Source organism: Solenopsis invicta, chromosome 4, assembly GCF_016802725.1.
Source record: "Solenopsis invicta isolate M01_SB chromosome 4, UNIL_Sinv_3.0, whole genome shotgun sequence".
NCBI lineage: Eukaryota > Metazoa > Arthropoda > Insecta > Hymenoptera > Formicidae > Solenopsis > Solenopsis invicta.
Genome location: NC_052667.1, coordinates 1,881,869 through 1,908,643, shown reverse-complemented (window position 1 = coordinate 1,908,643; position 26,775 = coordinate 1,881,869). Strand labels below are relative to the sequence as shown.

At 45.6% G+C, this 26,775-nt stretch overlaps 1 pseudogene; it reads left to right on the top strand.

Annotated features, from left to right (window-relative positions):
- The first annotated feature begins 2,317 nt into the window (after positions 1 to 2,317).
- On the top strand, positions 2,318 to 15,636 carry LOC113003575 (annotated as a pseudogene).
- Positions 15,637 to 26,775: the final 11,139 nt, after the last annotated feature.

Sequence of the window (26,775 nt, the reverse complement as noted above, 5' to 3'; positions counted from 1 at the left end):
CGAGGAGGTCCCGAGGAGGCAGCAAGCTTCGTCTTCCAGATCCCTTCTTTCAACTTTTCGCCTGGAGGCACACCCCAAAACTTCCTTCGGTGATAAATGCTCGTGAAGAATCGCACCCGCGCGATAGCGGCAATTAGTGGTGCCTCGTTTGTCTCCTTGTCTGCCCTCGAGGTTGATGAGCCTGTGGTTCCGGCTTGACGCTTCAGGTCCATTGCGAAACAATGAAACTGTCGAATTTAGGTCTACGCGTCGTGAAATAGCTCGCCACAAATAACAATATAAAAAAATCAAAAATCGTTAAATTCTTTTAATTCAGTCGCAAATAGCCATAGCGCTGCAATTCTATTTCGATTTATAATCAACGATTCTAATGTTGTAAATTTTACAACATGCAAACATCGATGGCAGCCAAAATTAGTCGAGTGTAATGACAGTAACGACTCGTGGCATAAAGTATGCGATCGGGTTTCCGGAAAAGCATATACAAATTGGTCGACGTCGTCTTGAAAATATCCCGGGAGTGAACATTCGGTCCTACAGGGAGCTATAGTATGCCCGATCGTGTGCCATATCCGCATTAACCTTTCATAGTGTTCATGTAGCGCCGAAAAAGGATCGTAGTTTTAGGTTTCCTTGTCGGAAGACAAATAGCAGCAGTCGACAGGGAGCGCAGCCCACTTTGTCCCCGACAGCGTGGCGAATAAACGCCCGATCACTTTACGAGCTAGACGGGGTAAGAGTGGAGCGGATAGCGCGAAAGAGAAGGAGACGGGACGAGGGAGCAGGAAGGAGAAACCCGCCCCTTCTCAATTCGTACGTAGCCACCTACACCCCCGAGGCCAACAATCCATTCTAACCCCGCCAACACGATCCAACCCCCGATCCAAAGTGCGGGGAAGAGAGAGAGAGAGAGAGAGAGAGGAGAAAGGGGGAGGGGGAGGACAGTAGTAGGAGGACTTCGGGGGGGAGTACCTCTCTCAGTCCTCTCGGCCGGGCAAAACCGCGGCGTTGATGTGAAAGCTGATAACACCAGGTCTCACCACTCCACCTGATTAATTTCCGTTTCTTCCGCGACGCGATTTATGGTTATTAGCGTTTCGCTAGTTTCGCGCTACTGTACTTTGCTATCTACGAGATAATCGTTACGCGAGCGTGTGAAATCCAACGGAGAGATTTTCGTAAACAATCCAAGTCTGAATGTAGAGACAAGCGGGAGCGATTTCTTTTCACGAGGAACAAGCTTTCGTAAATAACTCTCAAAAAACTCCTACTCTCTTTCCGTTAACGTCGTAATATTTGGCGCTCGTTCAAAGCGGCTACGCTTAGCGGTGATGTACAAGATTTTATATATACGACGGTTGTTTGCACGTGGGAATTTAGAAGAACCGCCCGCGTGCGTACGTACGCGATACGCGCGGAAAGAACCGAGGCAGAGCGTATCCTCGGATAGCGACGATGACGAGTCAAAACTACAACCTCAAAGCGCAGGTCCGTCTCGGGCGCTAACATAAACTGTCCTACAGAGGAATAATGGAACAGCCGGAGAAAAGAGCTGGAGAGAGGCGAGCGCGTTGCCGGCGGCTGGCAGACAAAGATAAATAAACGAAGGAAACGCTGTTCGCGCACAAAGGGAAGCAATATCCCTGTCTTTAACCCGTTGCTCGGGACTCGCTCTCGCCGGCTCTCGTAGAGCTGGACGGAGAGCTAATAGCGGCCGTGGTAAACAAGCCGCTTCTCTGCCGCGGAAACATTGCGGCCTCCGCAGACTTTCCTCTTAATCCACGCCGACCCCTCGCTATCTTTCTCTTTCTCTCTCTCTCTCTCTCTCTCTCTCTCTCTCTCTCTCTCTCTCTCTCTCTCTCTCTCCCTTTGCTTCCCTTTCACAATGTTTCCGCCATCGTACTCTATCTTCCGCTTACTCCCATTCAAGCCCTTCCACTCACCTCCCCCCTTCCCCCCGTTTCGCTATGTACCTTCACCGCAACCCAGTCATCCCCTTACTTCTGCCACGGCCATTTCCGTTTTCCTACTCGCCTTCTCGCGTCTCCATCCGTTCTCTCTCACTCACGGAGATGTCTAGTTTACTTCTTGGGCTTCTTCTGCCTCTGCGACGAAACCACGCGATTCGCCCGGATGGTTTATTGCTCGCCACGCTCGCCCCGCCGGAAAGTTATTTCGACCCGTCGGGGTTTCGAACGCGCGCGCTCTTTTTCAGACGAACAAATCTACACGAATCCACATCGCGTATATTATCGCATTTATATATATTATCGCTCGTTATCCATTACTTCTTCCCATCCGTTGCTGCCGGTGATGACGTTAGTAAAACGATAAACCAAGTGTCGCATTTGCACTCGTGCGAGCATTCCGTCATCAATAACGACGCGTCCGGAAAACCTTAATGTTTTATAATTTTACACGCCTAGTTAAGTATGTATCGAAGCAAGCTGGCCGAGAGGCGCACCATGAAACACAGCGAGATGATATAAAGGCACAAGTAAAACATGTCTTTGTAAAATTATGCACACTCATTAGCACGTAATAAATATGCTAACGCGTTTTATACTATCTGACGCTAGTCATTTTTCTTCGTTCAACGCTTAATGTATGCAGACTCATTATCGATGGCTGCTGCTTTGCAGCATGCGGCAAAATAGTCGTCGTTTTGAGAACGTTGCGGAGAATCGTACGACTGTACAGCAGTAAGACAAATACTTTTAAGCGAGAAAACAATTCTTTGGAGTTAATAAATAAAGACTGCGAACGTTGTTGATACATCCAAGTATGAATAACGCCTAAGTGTAAATAAAGAGATTTATGTAAAATTGTGAAAAATCTTTTTGATAATTTTTTGCAATTTTTGGTAATTTTGATACGTTGCAAAACATTTTATTTTTCACGAGCGAACAACTTGCTGCTCTTCGCTGGTCCCGACGTTCCTTATCGGAACTCGAAAAACTCTCGTATTTTAAGGAGTATCGAACTTTTATCCCTCACGTAATCAAACGTGAGCGTGAAGACGGAGGAAAGCAATCTCTCAAGAAAGTCTGAAAGTCTACGCCGTGTCCGAGTATTCAGACATTATCGTGATTGAGCGTGCCAACGGTAGGGTTCGCCGGGTTGGAGGGCGAGAACTGAGTGATTTAGTGGGGTGGCTACTCGACGACTGACCGAGATAACCTGCCTGTCCACGGAACAACCCCATTTGTCCAATGTCTTCCGCTACAAAACTGCTCCGATGCCCTGCGGGCCCGCGTCCTTTTGAATAATGATGGCGCTTTGTCAACTAACAGCCTGCCGATAGTACCGAGTACGTTAGACACATACGAAAGAGTACGTCGGGTAAAATTTTCACGTTCTCGCGAAACGTCGTCGCGTTTTATCAGTAAGGAAAAATGGAGCAGGAATTACCAGTAAATCGTAAATTTTTTTAAATCGTCTCGATTAAGTGACGTCAAATTATGACACTGTCTCTGAAGCATTACGCGAGTCTCCTAATATTTCATGTATACCAAAACGTTGCACAATATTAAGTAAACTACATCGTCGCGTTACCCAGCCCGCAACACTCTGTCGCGTGCAAATGGAATTCTGAACAGAATCCATTTACGTTGATCGACTTGACGCCACTGCGTCTTTATTCTATTCTTTATGGTACCTGCGCGGTATCGATGACACCGGCTCTTCCATAAGATTCCGGTTACATAGCCCGCCTTGATCCTTCGCACGTCTAGGAGGAAAGCGCGCGTCTGCCTTTTTTTCCTTTGTTTTCGCCCCAATAGATTTATTGCTATTGACTCATATCTCTCTACCTACTTTGTCCTACCCGAATAGACATGTATACCGTCGATATATGAAGATATGAAAGAATATGAGCTTGCACGAGGAAGACGGTGATAAAACACACAATTCGTTACTCTTCAGCGCGGTTATCTTCTTAAGCACACGTTCGCTTATATTAATGTTATTACACATCATCTTAGTTTAAATTTATGATTGTAACGAGACATGCTCCGACATGGAAATATAAAAATATTATTTTCTCTTACCCTCTCCGCGATATAAATATTAAAGTTTATTAGATTCGAAATGCGCTTCGCGAAGAGAAATGCGGATTACGTTCGGTGTGTTCAGTCAAAGCCGAAGAGAACGAAAGCCAGTCAGGACCGGATGAGAGAGAAGATCCCGGCTGCGCGAGAAGAAGCAAAATGGACCGAAAGAAAGAGATTGTAGAAGAGGCAGGGCATAGAGACCAGCCAGGAGAAGAGGATCCTCCCGCGGATGAAAGAAGACGGAGGGAGGGAGAGAGAGAGAGAGAGAGAGAGAGAGAGAGAGAGAGAGAGAGCAAAAGTCGAGCGGGCGAGTGAGGTGGGCCGTGAATTTATATCCCCGGTCAGCCACTTGGAGCCATCAGCGGCTCGTTTGAAGTTCCACCTTGGCCGAGCAGACGTTATAAAGACAAACTATGCCTACGGCACCGTCATGCCCTACCACTTTATACCATAATTCTTCGAGCCGATCCACGAAACGGCCACTCGATCTCGACCGTCGAGAGGAGAGACGTACCGCGCGGTTCTCTCCCTGCCGCGTTCTCTCTCTCTCTCTCTCTCTCTCTCTTCTTCACCGTACGCGGCTCGTCTACACTACCCGTCCACGCCGATCCACACGGCATCGAGCCTCTCTCTCTCGCTCTCTCCTACCCGGACGGTCTTCGGCTCGCTTCCTTTACGGTTAGTGCCCGAGGGTAATAAAGATGGTTCTGCTTATGTACAACCGGCAACCGGAGGCGGAGCCAGGCTGCCCTCTGTGGGCAGGACTAACGCAAATGACTCTTCCATGCAAGATGGCGTAGGCATACAAACCGCGGTGGTGTGGTGCCCGCGAGGTGCTTTTATATTTAGCATGCGACGTGTGCAGAGAGACCGAGCGCGCCGTCCGAATGCACCGCGCGCGCAAGCAGTCGACCGTCTGGCGTCAGCGCCGATCGCCTGGCCACGCTTGACCATGTCTCCGCGATCTGACGGCCGCCGGCCCGAAACGTCGTCCCTCTTCCGCTTACCGGCCACAAATTTCGACGAGTGACAGCTTGTGAAACGCTCGGTTTACGGTGCACGTGCGGCCCCTTTTTGGAAGAGACGCGTCTTCGCGGTGCGCGGGAGAAAAGAAGGGGCGGAAGAAAGAGGGGGGTAGTAGTGCCATGCCGCCAACACGAGTACCGTGGCCTGGCCTACACAATAGGCGATGAAGGGAGCTGCCTCTCGTGTTATCGATATATTTTCTGTTTTTGATAATATACCCCTCTCTCTCTCTCTCTCTCTCTCTCCCCCCCCCTCCCTCCTCCTCTCTTCGCAGGGGATATTTACGTATTCATCGGCCATCTCCCCCAGCAGTCGGAAATCCACTACCGCGTCGCGCGTCTGAGGGTCTGATCGAATTAGCACAACCCAACGTAATGTTACGTCTCGTAATGATACGATAATGAAGGCCCCGCAGATATAATTATACCGGTTGCCGGTCGTGAATGTCGCTGTGCGTCGGAGATCGTATGCAAAGTGCTTGGCACACATAAATGGCTCGCATTTCATTACCTCCGCGTCACTTTCGAGGGAGAAACTCGAGATAAATATCGAAATTATAAGATACGGCCGATTTTAGCGACTTAGCGGTAATATGCAGTTCGTCTGAGTTATGGATAACAGCTGTAGACTCCCTTCCCGTCCTTCCTTCGTCGCCTCCGTAGAATCGGCGGCGTCACGAGCCAACTGTGTTCTCCGAAACATGTAAATCGACCAAAAATTTTCTACGACGAATTTATGAGATTCATCTGCATGGTTCTCCGATAAACAAATGCAGATGGAGCGTAAGATTCGCGAGTCTCGTTATACATTTTGTCAAATAACGCAATTTACGTGGAAATTTATAACGGAAACGAAAATTATAGTTATTACTCTTTCGCAGACTAGGATCGTCTTGACGCGAGATTATATTTTCGTAATAAACATTTTTTGTCAATTTATTCACATTATTTTGCTCGTTGATATTTACGAAAATAAAAACGCAAGAGACGCACGCGAAACGAAGAGAAAGGAACATCTCCTCGCGTCAGAGCGGCATCGGCGACGTCGCTATTTCTGTTTTACGGCACGTCGTTGAATCTTAATTAATTAATAACTGAATTAAATTAGCGACTTCCTCTTAAATCAATGACGCACAGCTGGATCTCGTCTCTCAGCCGACAAGCTGGACGGGTTAGACGCACCAACGGAAAGATTTACGAGACGTTCGACCGCAGAGATGAGTGTCTCTTAACGTCATTAGCGGTTAGAGCCTTTTTCCAACGCCTCTCTTTCTCAACTCACGAGCGCTTTGATCGACGCGGCGTTCTTTCCACCGACGAGGAATCGCGACGAGTGATTCGAGACACGCTTGTCTCGCACGTGGAATGCGGGTTCCCGGCTCGTTCGACTATCGGACAGCAACCAGAAAAACGCTACACAGCCAGCTCCTCAGTGGCGTGGAACGCGTCTTTCAGGGACGATTGTCAGTGGCTGTACGTGCACACAGACACGTAATACGTATCGCTTCGCAATTCTTTCGCGAGCATGCAATTGTCTCTCTTTCCAATCGTTGCCAAGCGTTACTTCGACCCCGTGGCACACAATGTTGGCTGAGTAAAAATATCTATGTATTTTCGTGTCGCACAGCCTATAGTAAAATTCATTGAAATTGATAACACGAATCACGTGAGAGCGAATTATTAGCAGGTCCTCAACAGATTCCTCACGTCTCGACCGCAAAAGTCAGATGTTCCGGTAGATAAAAGATCTGGCGGATCGGATCGAGGATGGCGGACGGGAACAATCGTTCGATTGCTGGCCGTCGACGTCGGCGGAGGGGGAGGGAAAAAACGGAGATTTCGAGATATTCCATAAATGTAAGATGTTCAAATGACTCCAAACTCGGCTCGGTGGCCGTTGGTGGCGCGGGGACCGAAGGAGAGAAGTAGATACGTCGGGCACGTAGCGCGGGGGCCATCAATCCTGCCAAGACGTAGACGAACAGCCGTGGGCCACGGCAAAGCGAACCGACATCAGTCCTCCTCCTCTTCGTCGTCGTCGTCGTCGTCGTCGTCGTCGTCGTCGTCGTCGTCGTCGTCGTCGTCGTGGTGTCTGCAATGCGAAACGACGAAGCGCGTTCGGAAGCCGAGGAAGCGTAGACGCGCCGGTAGAAGCAGCTACTTAGCAAGCAGGCATGGTGTCTTAAACCGTGCCTGATCTCCCTCGGGACATTCCCGCGTTTTCCCCTCCTCCCCGCCGAACCTTCCAATGGCCCACGAACTCTCCGCGAGGGCATCAAAGGACCGCGCCTCCTTTGGAATTCTCTAGTTGTTAACATTTAACAGTGATGCCTCCCATGCAATTTTTGTCGCGCATACTTGTCGAGTTTCCTCCATCAAGACGGATTTCCCCCCTCCCACTCTTCTCGCGATTCCTAATGAAACGATTTAAATTAAGGGGGAAGAGCCGGCGGCGCGCCGAGTTCTTTTATAAAGAAGCTTTAACGACGGGGAGACGGTTGTTTGTCTTGTGAGACATAAATCTGGATGTAAATCTGTAAATTTTAATCAGTTGGACGTCAATGAATTCTATCGTTTCAACGAACTCAAAATAATAAATATTCTTGAATAAATCATGTTCCAAGAGATTTAAGATACCAATATCTCGTGTATCGAATAAATTGTTTTTTTTAATCAATCAAAATTCTGGCTAATAATTTTCAGACACAGATAAAAGTGAACACTTTGACGATAATTTATCCATCTCGATAAAATAGCATCCGAGCATTAACGTCACACGAAAATTTCCTTATCCTTTGTATCACTGCTAGCTACGGGCGTCTTTCGCAACACGCGCTCTTCTATCGCGCGTTTCTCGACGGCTACCTAGCTATTCTTAGTTTCCGTCGAGCGCATTGTATCAACGCCGGAGCTTGCGAGGGTGGGTGACGGGGAGGCGCGGTATAGGAAGACCGGGACAGTTTTATAGAGACGAATTCTCGTCGTAAAGACGTCAGGGCCACCTCCGCAACTCTCGCCTGTCTTCGCGAAAACGTTACGAGTACCGGAGGATTCACAAGTTACCCCGTTACACCTTTCCTCTTCGCCCTCGCCTCGCCATCGGAGACACACAGGTCTCCCTGGTCGCAGCAGTCGTCCTTCCCATCGAAACGACGTCGGGGCTTAAAAAGACTCGTAATTTTGGCTACGTTAAATCCTCGCGATCGACAATCGGCCGATTATCGTTTGTCCGCGAACGCAACGCCTGTTTTGCACATGGCACGAACGAGGAATTATTGCATTATTGTTTTCCGTTCCTCTTTTCCTCGAGGGGATCAAGCGCTTCGCGCCGTTTATCGGTACATCTCGCGTGCGCGAAAAATGTCCGTAAATTCTGCCGCACACATTTCCGCCCTTTCTGACGTAGCTCCACCTACTCGCCGTGCCCGATTCCCGTGCTACGTAATAGAGAGCGCGGGGAGAACTCTCGATGTTGTTGCGTCTGACAAGCTTTTTCTGGTACAATAAAAGTCAGAAAGGGGCAATCTATTACCTTCTCCCTACGGCCTATTCTGGAGGCGGAGAAGTCTGACTGCACCGTCGTTTCGAGCTGGTCGGTGCCTTTTGATCCGCTCCTGCCTCCAAGTTCTGCTACTGGAATTTCCTATCCGCTACCAAGACTGCTACTTATTGCCGCTTCTCGTCTCGTTAATTTATATACGTATGTACGCACAACAGTGAACTCTTCATCCTCCATCCGCCGGGTGCCCTTTCTTTTTTTTCTTTTTTTCCTTTTTCGTCCCTTGCACTCCGACGCGAGTGCAAGCAACGTCCGTACGCGGTACGTCGGACTTTTGTTGCTGTCGCAGAAGAGAAACAAGCGGGCCTACGTGCCTACGTGACGCAGTCGCCTAATGGTTTCATTATGCCCTATTGCCCAGATATACACCGAGATTTCCTTAAATCGACAGTCTCGGGACAGTCTCCCTCTTTCGTTTTAAGAGAGTACTGTATAAAGATTAAACGCGAATTTTCTTTCGACTTGAACTTTAAATTTCTCTGCATGTCTGTAGAAAAAAATGTCAGAATTTGCATTGATTTATGTTAAATTATAATTCTGTTGCACTTACGTGAGTTTCCAAAATCTGCACGCGATACGAGCGACTAAGATTGATTATCTATGCGCATAAATATGGATAGTCATTACACATGCAGACATCGCAAATGATCAACGAACGAAGCGTCTCTATATAACGATAAATCAATTTAAATAAACGTTACATAATTAATATCTAATATAGACGTATGTCTGAGTGTATTATATCACGCTGCGTTGTGGTTTGGCGATGCACGAGCGCTGATATTGTCGGAATGAAAACTCGACGCTAGGCAGACGTCGATCAAATTCAGATATCGATGTCGACCTAACATTTTAACACACACACACAAACATACTTTCCGCTTGTGATTCCATTTTCCACCTCGTGTTCTAACTATGTTCCGTGGTGCATCGTGCAACAGAAAGAGAGTCACCGCCACCAAACCCTAAAAGAATCCGACGCGCTTGGTAAAACGAGGCCGTAGATCTCGCGGCGCCGTTAGATGTGACACGACTGCCGGCTTCTCCCTCCCTCCCGTTAACCCTTTCTTTTCTCCTCGACTTGGCCGCTGCCGACTTGGCGGCTTCGATACCCGTCCGTCACGAGCCGTCATTAAGCCCCAGCCAGATTCCTATCTGAACGGACAGCTGAGCCTCGATCTGGACGGCGGAAAGAGCATCGGCTTCTGCGAGCCGCTAGCATTAAAGCCGCCGACGGCAAGACCAGGGTCAAGGCTTCGACAACCCCTCAACTGCCCGTCAGCTACCTATCGATCAACATCGCTTTGCCGCTCGGACTACCCAAGCGATTTACCAGTTAAACGTTTGCTACTTAAACGCAACACAGATTTAAGACTTGACAATAATTAAAATACTTTTTCTTATTCCCTTTATCCTCGTGTGGAATTTTATATTAATTATTCGTTAAATATCGTTAAATAGCATACACTTCTAATGATAGTAAGAGAGTGAATACATCCAAGTTTAAATTGATTTAGTCAGTTTTTAATTATGATTTTAAATATTAAAATAATTCCAATATGATTTTACTTGACCACGTAAAGACTAATTATTTCTTTTAATCAAATATTTTACTTTATGTATATCCTATGAATATATTTGATTGTTAAAAAATTATTGTTAGAAAAATAATGTATCTGCATAAAAATAACAGGTATATAATATACATTTCTGGTAATGTAATTATGTAACACACATACAATGCAACTATGTAATATGTAATAAAGATAATTTATAAAATGCCTTTAATGACTTGCAAAAATTTTATCGTGCGTTTAATCGTTATGTGAGAATTTATCCATTTGCTTTCCTGAAAAAATAGCCGAATGGATAATCATCGAAGATAAGAATATTCGTGGTGTTTCGAGGAAATGCTCATTGTGCAATTCCGCTGGTTCGGCTGAGGAGATAAACGCGAGTCCATTTTGACGTGTCAGCTAATCTCGCCGTGACATATCACGGTGGCTCGATCGATCACCAGGCCATTACATTGTCTGATTCGCCGCCGCCGCGATAAATTATTACTACCGATAAATCGGTAAAGAGAGAGTAACGCCACCGGCGGATAGTAACAGGTCCAGACGCGAGTGACTCGCGCAGATAACTCGCAACACGTTGCCCTCTCGACAAGGTGTCAGAGCTAATGCCAGTTTCCCTTACTGATTCAGCAGTCGGTTCGCCACACTAATTTGCGCTCTACCCTCGCGGGATCTTCTCATTCTGGGAATTGGCTATTGACGCTCCTATACAATGCCGCATAAATGAGAGAAGATTAAAACGTTAAGGTGAAAGATACAGCGCTTTCTACATTTTAAACAGCCAGTGAGAGATATATTGATAAAACGATTTATAACGTATACGATGATTTCACCTTTTATCGTTGGCAACTTTAATTTTACCCGTTAAACTCTCTCGGTCTATATTTAACGTTTAGTTAGCAGAAGCCTATCCTGAGCTTCGCTAATTCTGTTTACGTATCGTTTTCTAAGTCGATTGAATTATCAGAAAACAAACTTAAAAACACGTGTCAAGTGAGAACTGAAACGGAGTTTTTGGAGCTGGCCACGACCGGCACTGGTCTGAAACGGCCTGCTAATGACAAGGCGTTAATTTAGGAGGAGGAAATATCTGCCGTACAGCCATAGCCGTCTCGTCGACCGTTGTCGAGCGTTATGAAGGCTTATGCATCAGGGTGATGAACGATGTTCCCGCGACCGCGGTGCGAATGAGCCGCGACTAAATGAAAAGAGGCTGGGAAGAGTACAGAGATCTGGGGTAGCGACTGGCGTCTACACGCGTGGATCGAGCTAAATCTTCAACAGCAGTGATCTAAATGTTCTCGTTTATTTTCAGACTATATTTCTGCTTAAAATTTCTCAAAACGCGCTGCAATGCATACGCTCGATGAATGTTTCATGAGAGCAAACGCTTAAAATAAATGCCATCAATATGAAATTATATCAATTATAGAGTATATGAATATCTTCGCTGATTGCGATCGAAATATAAATTTATTTATTATGCTGTTACGATATCAGATAGCGCGTTTTCATCTTCTCAACGATAAATGCGTATAATATATATATTTATGTATTTATTTATTATACATAACTTTCAGTTTTAAATTTAATCATCAGTTAATCTTATCTTTAGAGCAGAGCTTGTATTGTATTCTACAATAATATGATTATATCAGCGTTATCCATTAATCTCTTTTACTGATCAATAAAAATAATCTCGAGATTTTCTATGTACGAGAGGTTGGAAAAACTAAATGTCAGAGATTCAATAATTTATCAAGTATACTTAAAACAGAAATAGAAACTATGAAGCAAATAAAGCTGGCTCTCATGTTTAAAGGCATTTGATTAAAGGAATCGATAAGATATTTAGTAAGATATTAATATGATAAAATAATATTATCGAATATCTAAAATATACGTTATTGATAACACGTTCCGATAACGAAAGAATTATTATTTATTGAGATGTATATCTTTAATACTTCCTCATTACATTTTCTTTGTTATTTAATTGTACGTTGTATTTATTAGAATTACCTTTAGAGATTAAGTTATGATTACCGCGGCGCTAATAAATTTTCTAGGTTAAAGAATTATGAAAAAAATAGTAATCTAGCTCGAGTGATGCGTCTATTATACATTATGAAAACGTATCATTAGAATATTTTTTTAATATAGAATAATGCAGAATAAATTTGTTGCATCTCGTATGAAATAGGAACAGGGAGCGTCTTCCACAGAATTCTCCGCAAGTGCATTGACGTCAGTGCAATCCCATTTATTACTCTTTTCATACGGAATTAAAAGAGAGATCCGGCGATAATGGCAGCGAAACTTATGCGTACGCGGAATTGCAAAATGGCGAACGTGCAGGCAGTAAATCAAGATACGAAGCTCATCGGGTAGCCGTATATTGCGACAGTTATACGAGCCATCCATCATCATTTAGAGGCGGCATCTATCAGCGTCACCACTCGCGAGAGCGATAATGACGATTCAACGGCTTAGCGGCTCGCTTTGACCCACGGCAGCCTCTACAATCGTTAATTTACAGGCCTTTCCTCCGCCTCGACGGTGTATCTCGCGTGTACTCCTCCGATAAAGTCGACGGCTGTCGTGGTAATCGCCTCTGTCAGTGGTTCTTTCCATAGAAACCTCTCAAAAGCGAGTCTCTCGATAATGACTTCGTACCTCGAGCGACCATCATCGCGCACGCAACGGCGTGTTACATGCTCGCGTTGGATCTTCTCACGTGTCTTGGCCATCCATCGTGTCAGATGTATCACATCTTGGATCCGATAATTCCGGGTCACCGGGCAGAAGGGCGCGGTACAAAAAGAGCAATTACGTCTCTGAGCCGCTGTGCCGGGGGGGATATCAGTCATATTTTTCTTCCCCGGGATTTTTCGCCGAGAGAAGTCTGGAGGTGCGTTAGAAGCTTGTTCCATCGAGCAATCGGCGACGGCAGAGCGTCGAGGGAGAGAAGAGGAGAGGAGAGTAAAGAATGGGGCGGACCAGGCTGGAACATTGTACGCTGATAGATGTGTCAAATCCGGGTCGTATTGTGCGCGCGGAGATAAATGGAGCCTGGGTGAAGAAGCAAAACACGTGCCTTTGTTGCCGATCTGCTCATCGAAGGTAATTTGGAGCGCTTCTCCTCGATGATATCCGTAACGGTGCAGTAGTCGCGGCGCACACATTTCGCCTTGATTTAACCACAACTGCCGGTAACGATCAATCCATCATTACGGAAACTATCACTTTGCATATCAAATTGACCATCGATATATATATTCTCTTCTAGCTATGCCGAGAATGCTAATGTAATCTTTGCGAATGTGTAATTTGCTTAATAGTTATATTTCGCTATAGTGTAAAATGGATAATGCGAGCTTCTATACGTTTCACGCTGAAATAAGTTGAATAAATCTCACTTACGATTTCTCCACTCTGGACTGAACGCAAAAAGATATTTTTATACTACACGTTGGAAAATAAAATACGTTAATAGCTCTCTCTGTTTCTCATCGAAAATATACTCGTGTCGGATTTTTCCGGATTGAATGGTACATAGTAACTTGATTTCGTGAGTTCATTTCTAACAAATTGCGGGCAAGGTACCTACCCCGAGTCCGCGTGTCGTTCATTCGAAGCGCACATAACTCAGTCCGCTCTCTCGTGGTCGCTCTATGATTAGCCTGCCCTCCCGCGGAAATGTTCGGCAAAGGACCGGGAAAGAAAAAAAAAGGAACGGAGAAAAGAACGACGGCCGGTAGTTGCACGTCATCCGAGAAAGACGCATCGCGGTCCTCGCACCGATGTTGGAAAGAAGAGAGAGAGAGAGAGAAAGAAAGTGGGAGAGCGAAGGCAACGGCACACTCCGCCACCCCGACGACACGGCTGGGTGCGGAGCTGAAAGCGAGAATTCTCCCGCGGCGCGGAGCCGCGGCACCCGCTCCGCATAAATCATCCCGCTTCTGCTTGGAACAGGGAGGCGAAAATAGATGGAGCTCTCCCTCTTTCTCGCTCCGTCTCCCTCGGCTTTATAGGCGAAGAGTATCCCCGCGCACCCGCTCGAGGATATCCCGTGGGTACACACGAGAGATCTTGCTTCTTCTTGCCTCTTCTGCGTGCAAGTCCTCCTCCCCTGTCTCCCATTCGGCGGATAAAGACCTCCCACACATCCACGTGTCATCCCAGGTATCTGACCCGAACAACAGAAGATTCCGCCGAAGGTCGCGTGAACCCGCCCCGTCCAAGAGTGAGCTCTATGAAAAAGTCCGTTGGTAGCGGAAGTATCGTATTCTGATTGATGAATTATATGCGTAAAAGTATCATTTTCAGCCCACAGGGTGCGTCCTCGATTTTTTTTTTAAGAATGTTTCAAACAAGGACGAGTATAAATGCGATAGACGCGGCATTCAAACTTCCTCATATACTTGGTCTTGTATACGTGAGTTTTAGAATGAATGCTGCATTATTATATAGACTTGGGTTCAAAGAAATGAGAAAAATAATGAATCTTTCTCGTTGAGGTAATGCACCATTTCCGAAGGACTGGAACAACCTTCCGCGTTTGATAGATGTGTCGAACAGTGATCAGCAAAAATCAATTCGTACCTGTTGGGCGTCTTAGATGCGGGACCGGCACTGCCTATGTTCGTTTTGCAGCATTAACTGCCGTCAATGCTTCGAAATCCTCGGACTTGACGTTCCCATTATATCCAGTCTAGTTCACAGTATGGGTACCCAGCATCACGCTGAGCGTAGCTCGTAGTGCGTCATAAATCTTCGCCCTGTTTTTATGTGTTTGACCCCCGAGCGACTGAATCATTAGACGCAGCTTTAGCCTTAACCCACTAAGAATTTCACAAAACCGCACCATGACCGAAGTCCCTTTTCTCCGTTTTCTGACATTTATTGACCGACCGCTTGACTCGGCCTGCTCCCCCGGTCCGAAAGTGCAGTGAATTTATCGCCACGTGTCAACGGCTTTCACGTTTGCCACCAGCTACCGTCTTACCCTATCTGATTTCACGCTTGTTTCTCAAATTATAAGAGGTGTCGACAAGAAAATCAATGTGCAAATATTTAACACCTCAAATAAATCTATATCAAGTACCAGGTAGCCTCGCGTGTCACGAGAATAGAAAAATTCTCCCACGTAGAAACGACGTAGCAGCGACGTTACCGCGACGATACCGAGAACACATGCGTCCGATCCTTTTCTATATCCGCCCTCTTTCGTAACGACTCGTTCGTCCAACCGTCCGTCAGCGCTCGGGTGTAAAACCGACAAATCATGGCCGCTCTCAGCCGGGCGGTCAGAGGTCGAGCGACATGAAAAATTGCCGACGCTTCCATGGAAAACTAATAACGCCCCGCCACATCAAACGCAATTCCGGGAAATTATTACGCGGGCCACAACCGCCGCGGCTTATACGGCGCGCAACGTTTAAGGCGGAGGTGATGTGGTCCCTACCAGTCCTGGCCCGCTCGTGAGTAACGTCCCGAGTAATATTACGATGACAGTAATTGCCGCTTTGATCAATGCGGACCCGACCGCGAGTAGGCGGCCCGTCACGCCACCGGGATTCAACGCGATCCTTTCCGGCGTCGCCGACCGTTCTCGCTCCCTCAGAGGAGCGCGTTCCGTGTACGCGCTTATTGCGAGGGGATGATACGAGTTATCGATTCGCGCGGCGCGCGGCGTTCGCTTTGTGCTCGAGTTCGATGAGAGCAGAGATCGGAAATGTCGAGGACTGGCGTTCGACACTTCACCTCGATACACTTGTATTATATTTCTCTATTTGTTGAGGTTGAAATGGCGCAGACGTTTAATAGCCAAGTGCGTGTTTTCGTTCGTATGAGAACGATGTTCTATCGAACTCACATTTATTTTATCTCGATTAAAGAATGGCGAAAGAATGTCGGAAACCCAAGTTCCACTAATGATAAATTTACAATCAGTGAACATTGTAACGCCGTACCCTTGCCAAACAAGTTAACACTCGCGCCCGAATCAGAAGGTGTAAATATCGAGAGATCGTGAAGTCGAGATATCGGCGAGCCGGTGCCGATTAAAAATTACGATCCTCGAAAATCACCAGCGCTATTAGGAGTCGGCGAATGACGATACCGGCACAGCACGGCGCGGCCGGCGCGGCGGCGTGGCGGCGCGACTCGACGCAACGCGGCGGCGAAGAAAAAGAAGAGACACCGAGGCAAGCGGCCGCTCGCTCTGTCTCTCTCCCGAGGGTTTTATTTGCGGCGGAATAAATAAAAATTTACGAGCAATTTACAGAGGGTCCTCAGCCGCCAGGTCAGGGGGATCCATCAATTTACTCCGAAGTGCTCGTTTGGCGCGCGGGCTACAAAATCGTCGACGAAGTTCTCTTTATGAAGCTAGAATAGATTAATGCTCTCGTTTGTTCGGTAATGGCCCCGATAAATTATCTTAATAGCTCGAGGCGGCTATAAATATATTCTCCGATTCCCGCGCTCTTATGCTTGTTTTCCAACTATATCGCGATCTCTCGGCGCGGCTGTCGAACTACCATGTTTTCCGTGTCACTAATTCAAGGAGAAAATGCGTATTGCGAGTATCTGGGACGGGAGGATTTACCGCCGTCATCGTGCGGCCGGCGGCGGCGCGAATTACCGGAGATCTGTGGAAAACAGTTCCGCCTTGTCCAAAGACCTCCGTTCTTTATTTTCTTCGGGTGCATATAAAATCTTTTAGAGAACCGAGCCTTCGGGGAAGCGATATTATAGCTCGCCGAAGGCGAGAATTCTCATGGACGAGTCCGCGAGTTATTGAAAAATTAACGAAGAAAAACCGATACACACCGATACAAACGTGCTACTTTCGTTGTACAGCGACGGTTAACACCGCGCGCTTTTAATGGCGCTCGTATAAACGCAAGAGTCGTGGAAAGAAAGGGTCCGGGAGAAAGGAAGAGGACGAGATGCATCCCTAACGCGCAGTCTGACCGAAAATAATCGGTCGCCATTAGCCGTGCGCTACACTCTCCACCGGAAGATCAAACGGATCCTCCATCCGTCAACAGTGCGCTAATGCACACGTTTCAGCGCGCCGCCGCGCGCCGCGCGCCGTCTGCACGTCGGTATTTGGCAGAAATTAGGTTGGTAATGCGTCAGCAGCCGGTGCCGGGCGAGCACTTAACGCCGTAAAGTTGTTTGATGGCACCGCTATCACCCCTAACAGTTCCTAACAGTCCGACGCCCACCTCGCGCCGCCGCCCTCCCCCCCCCCCACCCCCCCCGAGTCTGACACTGCAACCGTGAGTTATTCACTTAATGCGGCCATTACGCGCTCCTCGATGGCGCTTCATCCTGATTTACTCGACAAGCATTTATTGCTTCTATCTCGGCGGACGATATTAAACCCTCCCGCTCGCATTTCCTACGTGCGTACGTTATACCTACGCGATTCGGTCGGCGACGTTGAAATTGATTTGAGGACGCGAGCAACGCTGGCATAAACAATCGCCAGGAAATTGGGACGGTCGTCGCGAGCCAGCAGCTCTCTAATGAAGACTAATCACGACGCTTTGAATAGGATCTAATAAACTTGTCCGACAGCCTGTTATTATGCGTTCGTTTCTTATGGGAGATTATTTATGTGTCTCTAAATCTTTAAAACAATTTATATTCTTCGTTATCTCTCATTTGCATTGTTAACGATAAATTGATATAACTTTAGATACGCGAGTGTGTGGTAATGATACAAGTATATATTACAGAAACTATTCTTGAAACAGTGCCCGACATATAATGCAAGCAGATGATTCAGATTGTTTATTATCGCGCTCATGTATGATATTATAAGCTTTACACAGGGGATGAAAGCGAAATGGCGTCTAAAATTAACGGAATAATTATCGGGAATTCACGATTCTTGAAAATAGAGAGACTAGCGTTGGTAGTGGCTGGCAGTTCGGTGGGGTTGGCATCCTTTGCGGTGCGCAATCCCATCTCTCTCTTTCCCTCTCTGCCCCCGTCGTCGTAGCGCCTCGCTCGAAACCTCGTAAACCCGGGAACGACCAATTAAACGAAACGAGCAGCGCACTGATGCACTCTCCTCTCTGGCTGGTTGCCTGCCTGCTGGCATTACCTACAGGTTATACGACTCGCGGAATTACCCTCAAATTACACAGTTGTGTACCGATGTGTGCACTTCCCCCCCTCTACGTTACACGGTTCTGTATACTTACAGCAGGATAACAACCGGCTGTGCTAGCGACGCCACCATTCCCTACGACCGCCGAGAGAGCTACGTTCTCGCGCAGCCCTCGTTCCGTTCGCTCCCTATCGAAGCCGAACGAGGTAGCGCGCGCGCGGGCGAGGGAACCCGCGAGCCTGACCAGAGGTATACTTGGCGAGGATCAGTAGACTCGCTGATGATCGACCGGCAACCGAAGAAAGTGACGGTTATGAGAGGGGCGTTCACACGCGCGTTCGATTTGACTTAACCCGCTCTCGGAACGCCGTTCCGGGAACCTATAAACTCGGTAGTTGGCCCATCCGCTCGTCTTTCACCCTTCTGCCCTCTCCCTTCTCCCTTCTTCCTTCTGCCCTCGCACGGAAACGTTTCTACGAGAGTTGCGCACCTTCGAGAAAACATCCGAGAACGCGGCCGGGCCGTGCTTCTGCCAATACACTCCGATCGAAGAAATCATTCGGAATGCAGAATCAAGTTACTTCAAATATCCTTTCAATGCGAAAGAAAGGGCAAAATATATGAACGTGATGGAATTTCATGTATCGTAACGTTATTAGTCACTCCTGATCTATTCTCCCGGAAATGTTCCAAGCTAAAAATCATGTCCGTAAATCTCTCTCGTATCGCAATAGAGTCGTTAGATTACATCACAATTCCCTTTGGACAGAGTTATTAAGGGGCCATGCTCCCTGTCAAATTATCTGGATACTCTCCTCCTACTGTACGTCGTGTCGACGCCTATCACCCTAACACGCTCGAAGGGACCAGGTGCGAGCAAATAAAATGCTTGACAACATAATTAAGAATTGTATAAGCCACGTTACGCCTACCGAATGAGATTTCATTTTTATGAGGCTCGGTGCTTCATAAAGAGAAGTGAAACGCGATTTTAAAAATTCAGCAACGCCATTTGCGCGCGACGAATCTTCCCACCTAATCCATTACTGTTTAATATTGGTTAGGTAACAAAATAGACTACATCACACACATTCCTTTACTTCCCAGTTAACGAGCGCGATTCGACGAAAGGAGAAAGCGAGGATTGAAGTTGCAAAGTTGGTTTCGATTCTTTTCGTTGTGCAATAAGACGAGTAGCCGACACCGCCTCAGCATTTTTTTTTGCCGATATGAATTTCCGATTCCGCGAAGCGTCTCGCCGCGCCGAAAACCGATCCGCATGGTCGCCGCCGTCGAATACATTAGTGATTCCTAGCGGGCGACGCGCCGTAATGAATGTTTCCGGTGACAGCCGACAGCGGGGAATGCCTCCCGCGACAAACAATGCGGCTCTGTTCATCGGAGCCGTTTCCAACCCCGTGTCTCTGTGTGCGCATCGGTAACATTTCGCCGCTGCCGCGAGCGAGAGAGCGAGAGAGCAAGAGAGAAAGAGAAAGAGAGAGAAGCCGTCACCACCCCGCTTGCCCGAAATTCATTCCTGCCATGCCCGATCCAGCCGATCGCTTTCTTCGTTCTTCGAGGAATGCCGCTCGTTCGATTGGATGCGCGAGTCTGGCGGATTATAGCTCGTCAGATTCTAGCCCGATCGTTTTGCGTTGCGAGACTTTCGGAAACTGGGTACGTTCCTCGCGTAGCACCCGAACAATTTGCAGATATTGGCAGTTACGGTTACACGTTCAACTCTGGGACTCTGACGAGAGACGGTTACATCCAATTGACATCCATATTTCCGCTTTATGCGAAATATCGCCAGATACGCACTCTACGTCTACCTATAAAGAAAATAGTATCGATCCCCGATGATTTGCTGCTCGTGATAACAAAAAATACATTTCAACTATTGCAACTGTGATATCACATCGTTTAGAGTTAATTAGCCTTAATTATAAATGACATGTTTTGAAAATAGAAAGCTTGAATTCTTTTAATTTCTGCGAGAAGTGTATTTTCAGTAACTTGATCTCTCTTATCACGTGCGTTTAAAAATAAATATATATTTAACGTGGCTAATTTTAATTATCGGTCGCATTATCGAATTAAAGATAACACATTAAGTACCGCCGCTGTAATTGCTCCTTATCACACTTGATAACAATGAAAAAATATTAACTTTCAACGGACATCGCGCGACGAAGGATTTTGGGATATCGTTTGTCGTAGATACGGAGCGAAACCAAAGTGGCCGTTACATTGTGGGAGGTCTTAACATATCCAAGTCGAAAATTGGCCGATCTGTTAGCGATGCGGTATGCATGCGTCCGAGAGATCGGGGCGCGAAACTACACTCGTGGTCTTCGTTCCGCGTTGCATGTGTGCTCACATTTCGAGCTCCGCCCGGCAGATTCGATGTTGGAATGCAGGGCCACTTGTAGGGGCCACCCAATGCCCGCGGAGTCCATTTCCATTGTTGGCGGCTGTATCGGTAGCCGGTGCCGCGAGAATTCCAAAGCTTCGTGCAGAGATACGATTCGTTCGTGTCCCGCAGCGGCAACCGCCGTGCCGCTCGCATCGCTCGCATTATTTATACGGTGATCCATAATATCGATGGCAAAGGTATCCTAGAATGGGATTATGCGCGAATCGACGAACCTTTGTACCCGACGTCCCAAATGCGGTCATCGTCAAACGATAAATTCTGTAACCCATCGGCTACGGTTTCTCACTGAGACTTAACTTTAGACTTGCATTCGAAAAATTGCATCTCTCAGCTGGACAATTCGTCAATCAATGCTATTGTAACGGGAGTAGAAACGTGTATTTGAATGATGAACAGACAAAGTGATTTCATTTTCGATAGAAATAAAAATTAATTCAATTTAATTCCACATCTTTTTATTGTACAGCCAACGTGTCATAAACAATATAATACGATTTTTGACAAGTGCTGTTGATCTCTAGTTCAGATTATTCAAATTCTCGGGTAAACTTGAAGGAGCATTGTACTCACGTTACGTTTGACTTATGCTTTATGAATTATTTAAGTTGTAATCGAAAAGTGTAGCTCAGTGCCGCGCGTGTGTACGGGACTGAATCGAGAAGTTGATTTCCATTGTCGGTGGCTGAACAGCCCTCAAGAATTCCGAATCCGTGTACGGAGATTGAATTTGCGCCACAGCGTTCCGCGTGATTCCTACCGTTTGCATTGCCCGCATTATTTGTACAGCGGACGGTAACCACCACCGTTACAGTAAAGACATCCAGTATCGTTCATTGGATCTTGGAGCGTTTGCGTTTTAGACCACACAATGCGGGCTCGCGTTCTTGCATCTGGGGCTTAAGTGATATACCATGTGCGAAACACATTCGTTGCACTGAAAAGCAGTTTATAATCCATATATTCGGACTGCTATTTGAGATAAAATATTATTAAATCTCATTTGTTACCACGAGAGTTCGCCAACTCTTAAAGCTTTGAAATTTAATCAGACGTTGTATCGAAAACCGCTCTAATTCTTAGGCCTAATAAAAGTGTTTAGGTTCGATAAAAATTGGAAAAACGAATTTGTAATATAATAAATTTAACAGCGAAGAAATGTACGAACGAAATTTTCTCGGAAGTCTCGTAAAATTGTTTTGTTTAAACGGGGACGATAAAACGTCTAACAATTTGTATTTATGATCATAAATGCGAGCTGTTAAATCTAGCTGCTCTCTACACCCGTATCCCAGTACGACGTTATGCGTTACAGTTCGAGAAAACATTCATCGCAGGGGACGACGTGGCCAACAACACGTGTACGTACATCCCACTCCGATCGCTATTTGTACATCCGATCCGCGCCGCGGAGGAACGATTGCGAAAATCGTGCCGTAATTTCGTCTCTCGCGCAAATCCTGTGTTACATTACGTTGTGTCACGTCGCGTAATCTTACCACGAGCAAACGTGTTAACAGGCGCGTACACACAAGTTCGACGATAAACTCCGGGCGTCCGTTTCATCGCTCGGTAAGCATCATTTAATTCACGTATATATCCTCTGTGCAGTATCGCGTTTGTTACACGATCAACGCCACGCAGCGTTGCCAGGGGCGGATCCAGGAACGATCCGATTCGAACACCAACCAACTTGTTGTTTCTGCGTAACACAAAAATCCAGTGAAATCAAATATAGCCTTTTGCTTCTCGCTTCAAAGAATATATAAAATAGCTCGAACTGAAATTATCGACAGTAAATTTTTCAAAAATCAATGTTCTTTCGTATCATATATTATCAAATCTTCTACCAGCAACTCGGGATTTGTAAATATTCTCTTCTTGTTACACCACTACACGTACGTTGCGCAGAAACGACGTAATTCGCGGAGTTTGCAGGTGTGAATTACTAAGATAATTAGATGGTTATTGTTCGCGACTCGAGACATTTTCCTTCATCTCTCTCTACGTTTGAGAGAAGAGTACTCTCTTTATTCGAGCCAAGGGTGTTTCGAACAGCACTTCGTAACCCGTGTATGCGTCCGCGCCTGCAGTTCAGCGACGTGGTTCGACGTCACGCCGCCATGAATGGCCCGAGATTCATGTCGACCTCGTGCTTGGATCATGTAGCGTTGGAGCCTTTAGAGAGTAGCGGAGAGTCGTTGATCAGAGGCGAGGTTATCTCTTGTCTCTGCGAGAGAGGCGGCCGAATGAAAGGCACCGACAACGTCCAGCAGCGGGCCATACATCAACTCGCGGCCTGAGTAAATAAACGGTGCCCTGCACGACCCCTCGCTCGCTCGCTCGCTTCTCGGCATAAGTCTCGTATGCGAAGCTGCCATGATAAGTGTCCCACGAAAAAGTCGATCGCTCGTTTTTTTTATCGTTCTACCAATATCTTGCAAACACGCTTCTGGCGCTTGACGTTGAATGAATTATTAATTTTACATTTACATCAAATAAAATATAATTTATACTACAATTTTGTTGTAATTATATATAATTTTACATATATGTGTGTGTGTGTGTGTGTGTGTGTGTGTGTGTGTGTGTGTGTATAAAATCGAGTATGCAATACTCACAGAATCACCGCGCAGCGTGTACTTTATTTACATGTCTTAATTGACGCTCGATTCAGCGTATTCACATGCTACCCTGTAATCACCCAACACCTGCCGCAATAGTAAATTATCGTCGTGAAAGGTTTATTTGTGTATTATATCGAGGATGGGGAAATGAAAGTTGGCGGCTGCGTATGCGTGAGAGATTAAAAAGGAAATCCATTCGTTAAAATATCGCGTATGCGATAAATTGTTATTCCTTGTAATCAGTGAGTCTTATGCTTCTTTTCTCCATTAGCCGCGTCATTTCAATTACATTCGTAATCGCTCTCCTTGTCATTCTAATTATTATCGCCGTACTCGGAAATCGCATTTCTCAATGATATCCTACGTAGGTGATTGATACATTACGTACGAGGATAAATTCTTGCAATTTAATGAAGGATTAAAAATAACGTGATTATGCCATGCAAATAACTCACGATGAGATAATCGATTCAAAATATTTGTCGCAACGTTTTGTGAAATTATTTATAGACCTGACTGGAGACAGAGATTGATATACAACATGCAATGTCAATTCTCATTTTACGCACGTCGCATTTTTAACAGTCATATTTTAATATATCGATTTACATAAATAATACTACTTCTTCATTAAGCGGTGAAAATTTATTACACGTTAGTCGAATTCTTATGAATTTTTATTAATCTGCTTTGATATATCGTAGTTCTTTACCTCGACTGATTATACTAGTAACTAGAGAAACGCTTTATTGTTTACGATGAACGATGGATCAAGAAGTTTTTATGCCGATATTCAACAAAGTTATTTTAATTTCTGATATGTATTTTGACGTTCTTTGTTCTATGAACTCATTTCCATTCGCCAGAAGCCATTGATCCTAGGCTCACGAGTGACTTTGAAGCGAGATGATGGATATTGAATTGCTTAGTTTATTCAATTTCGTGGGTATATCGCAAAGTAAGCGTATCCCTCGAGAATAAACCTTTTTCCTGTAACCCTCTAAAGAAACTAATAACAGCGTCAAAGTCATAGCTTTCGAATCGTGTCATCCGAGATTACAGTCCATTTCTATAAATCTAATAAAAAAAAAGACTTTTAGTATAACATTTGCCTGATTTTCTTTTTATTTTAAAACACACTGATGAGTGTTTTGCGAACGAATTTAAACGTGCCAAATAAACTGTAATAAACAAATCAACGATTTGCTCGCCTTATTAAAATATTTTATACGTATACATAAAACGCGGAATGAGGGATATTTCAAGACATTTTAAATCGTAAGTGTTTTACGCAAACTTTTTGTGTACAAGGTCGTAAAATGATTCTGTTGGAAACATTTATTCTTCACGGAGGAAATATTTATACGCGAAGATGACACAATTTTTCGCGCCGTGATATTTGCGAGCATCATCGCACGTTATTAGACGTTAGATACCAAGGCAACGTACATCGCCGCTTTGTCATAATACCTGCATTTTAAACACACGCGTATCATCCGCACACCGGCGCGGCGGCCGGCGCGCAGTGAACATCCCTAAAATAAAATAGCTATCCAGCTGGCAGTTAAACCGGTAATATGTTTCAGGAGTAAATGGCCGGATTCTGATAAACACAAGTTATGCGCTTACGCGCAATGTCTTTTCGGCCGTCCAATAAATTAAAGCCTCCCCTTACCCCTATGCGCCCGAGCATCCGCCATTCGGTACGGGAACGTTAGTATGATTATAATTTATTCTTGATTAGCATTAATCCTCACGTTCGCTCGGTCTCTCCCTCCTTCTTGCTCTCTCTTTCTCCCTCTATCTTTTTATCCCTATTCAGTTCTACCCGCCGACCTCCCCTCTTTACCTCTCTTTCAGCATTAGCTTCGCCGTAGCTTTTATTGGGCCATTGGTCCGGTCGTAACTTACACTTATGATTATTAATGACGACAGATTTATCGGGGATTGGCACGAAAATCTGAAACGCGAAATAAAATGGTACATAAATTCAATTAAGGCCGGGTGTCGCGCGTGAAAGTATCATATCCGGACCTATCGCACGACGCGCGCGACGTGGCGGCGCTTTCCTGAGCGAATCGTTGAATATCGGTATCGATAACTCGAGTATTTAATGCGATTGCAAGTTGAAAGTGATACAATGTTCTTCGTGATGCTGTTGAACGCCGCGTGAGTAAAAGCCCGCGGTGTAACATGGTTATGTGTTAAGAGAGAAAAATCAAGGAAAATCGGTGGATATCGTCCGGATCAAGTGCGGTTTGGATTTCAAGTATTGAAATATGTATATCAAATACCCTGAATCTAAGCAGCTGTTCCAAGACTATTACGATTGCCAGATTCAATTATAGCAGTTGTGTTTTGCACGCCACATGCGTGATAAATAAACTGGTTACTGGCAACTGCGCTGTTGCAATATTGTTTACAAAAAAGTAAGAGATTTATACCACATGCGGTATGTCACTCGAGAGGTAATTAAGGTCAAGGAAGAAAACGGATAAACTCTCTAATATGCTAATTATAAAAAAGCTTGGACGTCATTATAACTCGTTAATCACTCTCGGTCTTTTAAATACCTCGCGACCTCACTCAATTAGCTGTTAACTCAGCGATTGCTTCTTCCCCTCGCTTTCTTATACGCGAGAATATTTTTCTCGAGATTCAGTAATGCACCGGGTAATTATAAATATCAGGACGGGCGATCAATATCGGCGCATCGCGTTAGTCCGAGTGACGTTATCAATTCAAAACCGGTATTAACTGCGGTAAGAAAAAGCATCAATAACCGAACGCGTCAAGATGTCACCATACTTGATTAATGGAGTGACTGTTGGGTGGATAATGATGGATGAGGAGCATGTCGTTTCTGGGTATGGATGACTAATCAGTCCACATTCGCGCTCCATTGAAAATTTTACTATTAAATTTATGTAAGCGTCATCCGGCGATAGTAATATTTGTAACAATATTGACTCGTAACGTCTATGAATGCATATTGCATGGAACTGGAGCCTGCGTTATCTCTGATAGACGTTTCCGATAACGCTGAAAAATATGTTTCGAAGCGCATCAAGTATGAAAATGAGCGCAACGCGAACGGCTGTTCAAAGATATGCAAAGATATGCCTACATTGTAACAAATATGAAATATTTTAGATACGGTCGTCCGATACGCTTTTTAAGTAGGTTTGTAAATTTTCGACATGTTAATGCGGGATGTGTGCAAGGCATGTCAGATAAAGCGTGCTATCAACGCGAGACGCGTTATTTATCGACAGACCCGGAAATAGCGCGATATATCCCCCGCTATATCGCGACGAAGTGCAATATTTCACGTACGCGCAATCTACAATTCTTAATCCGCGTTTGTGTGTTC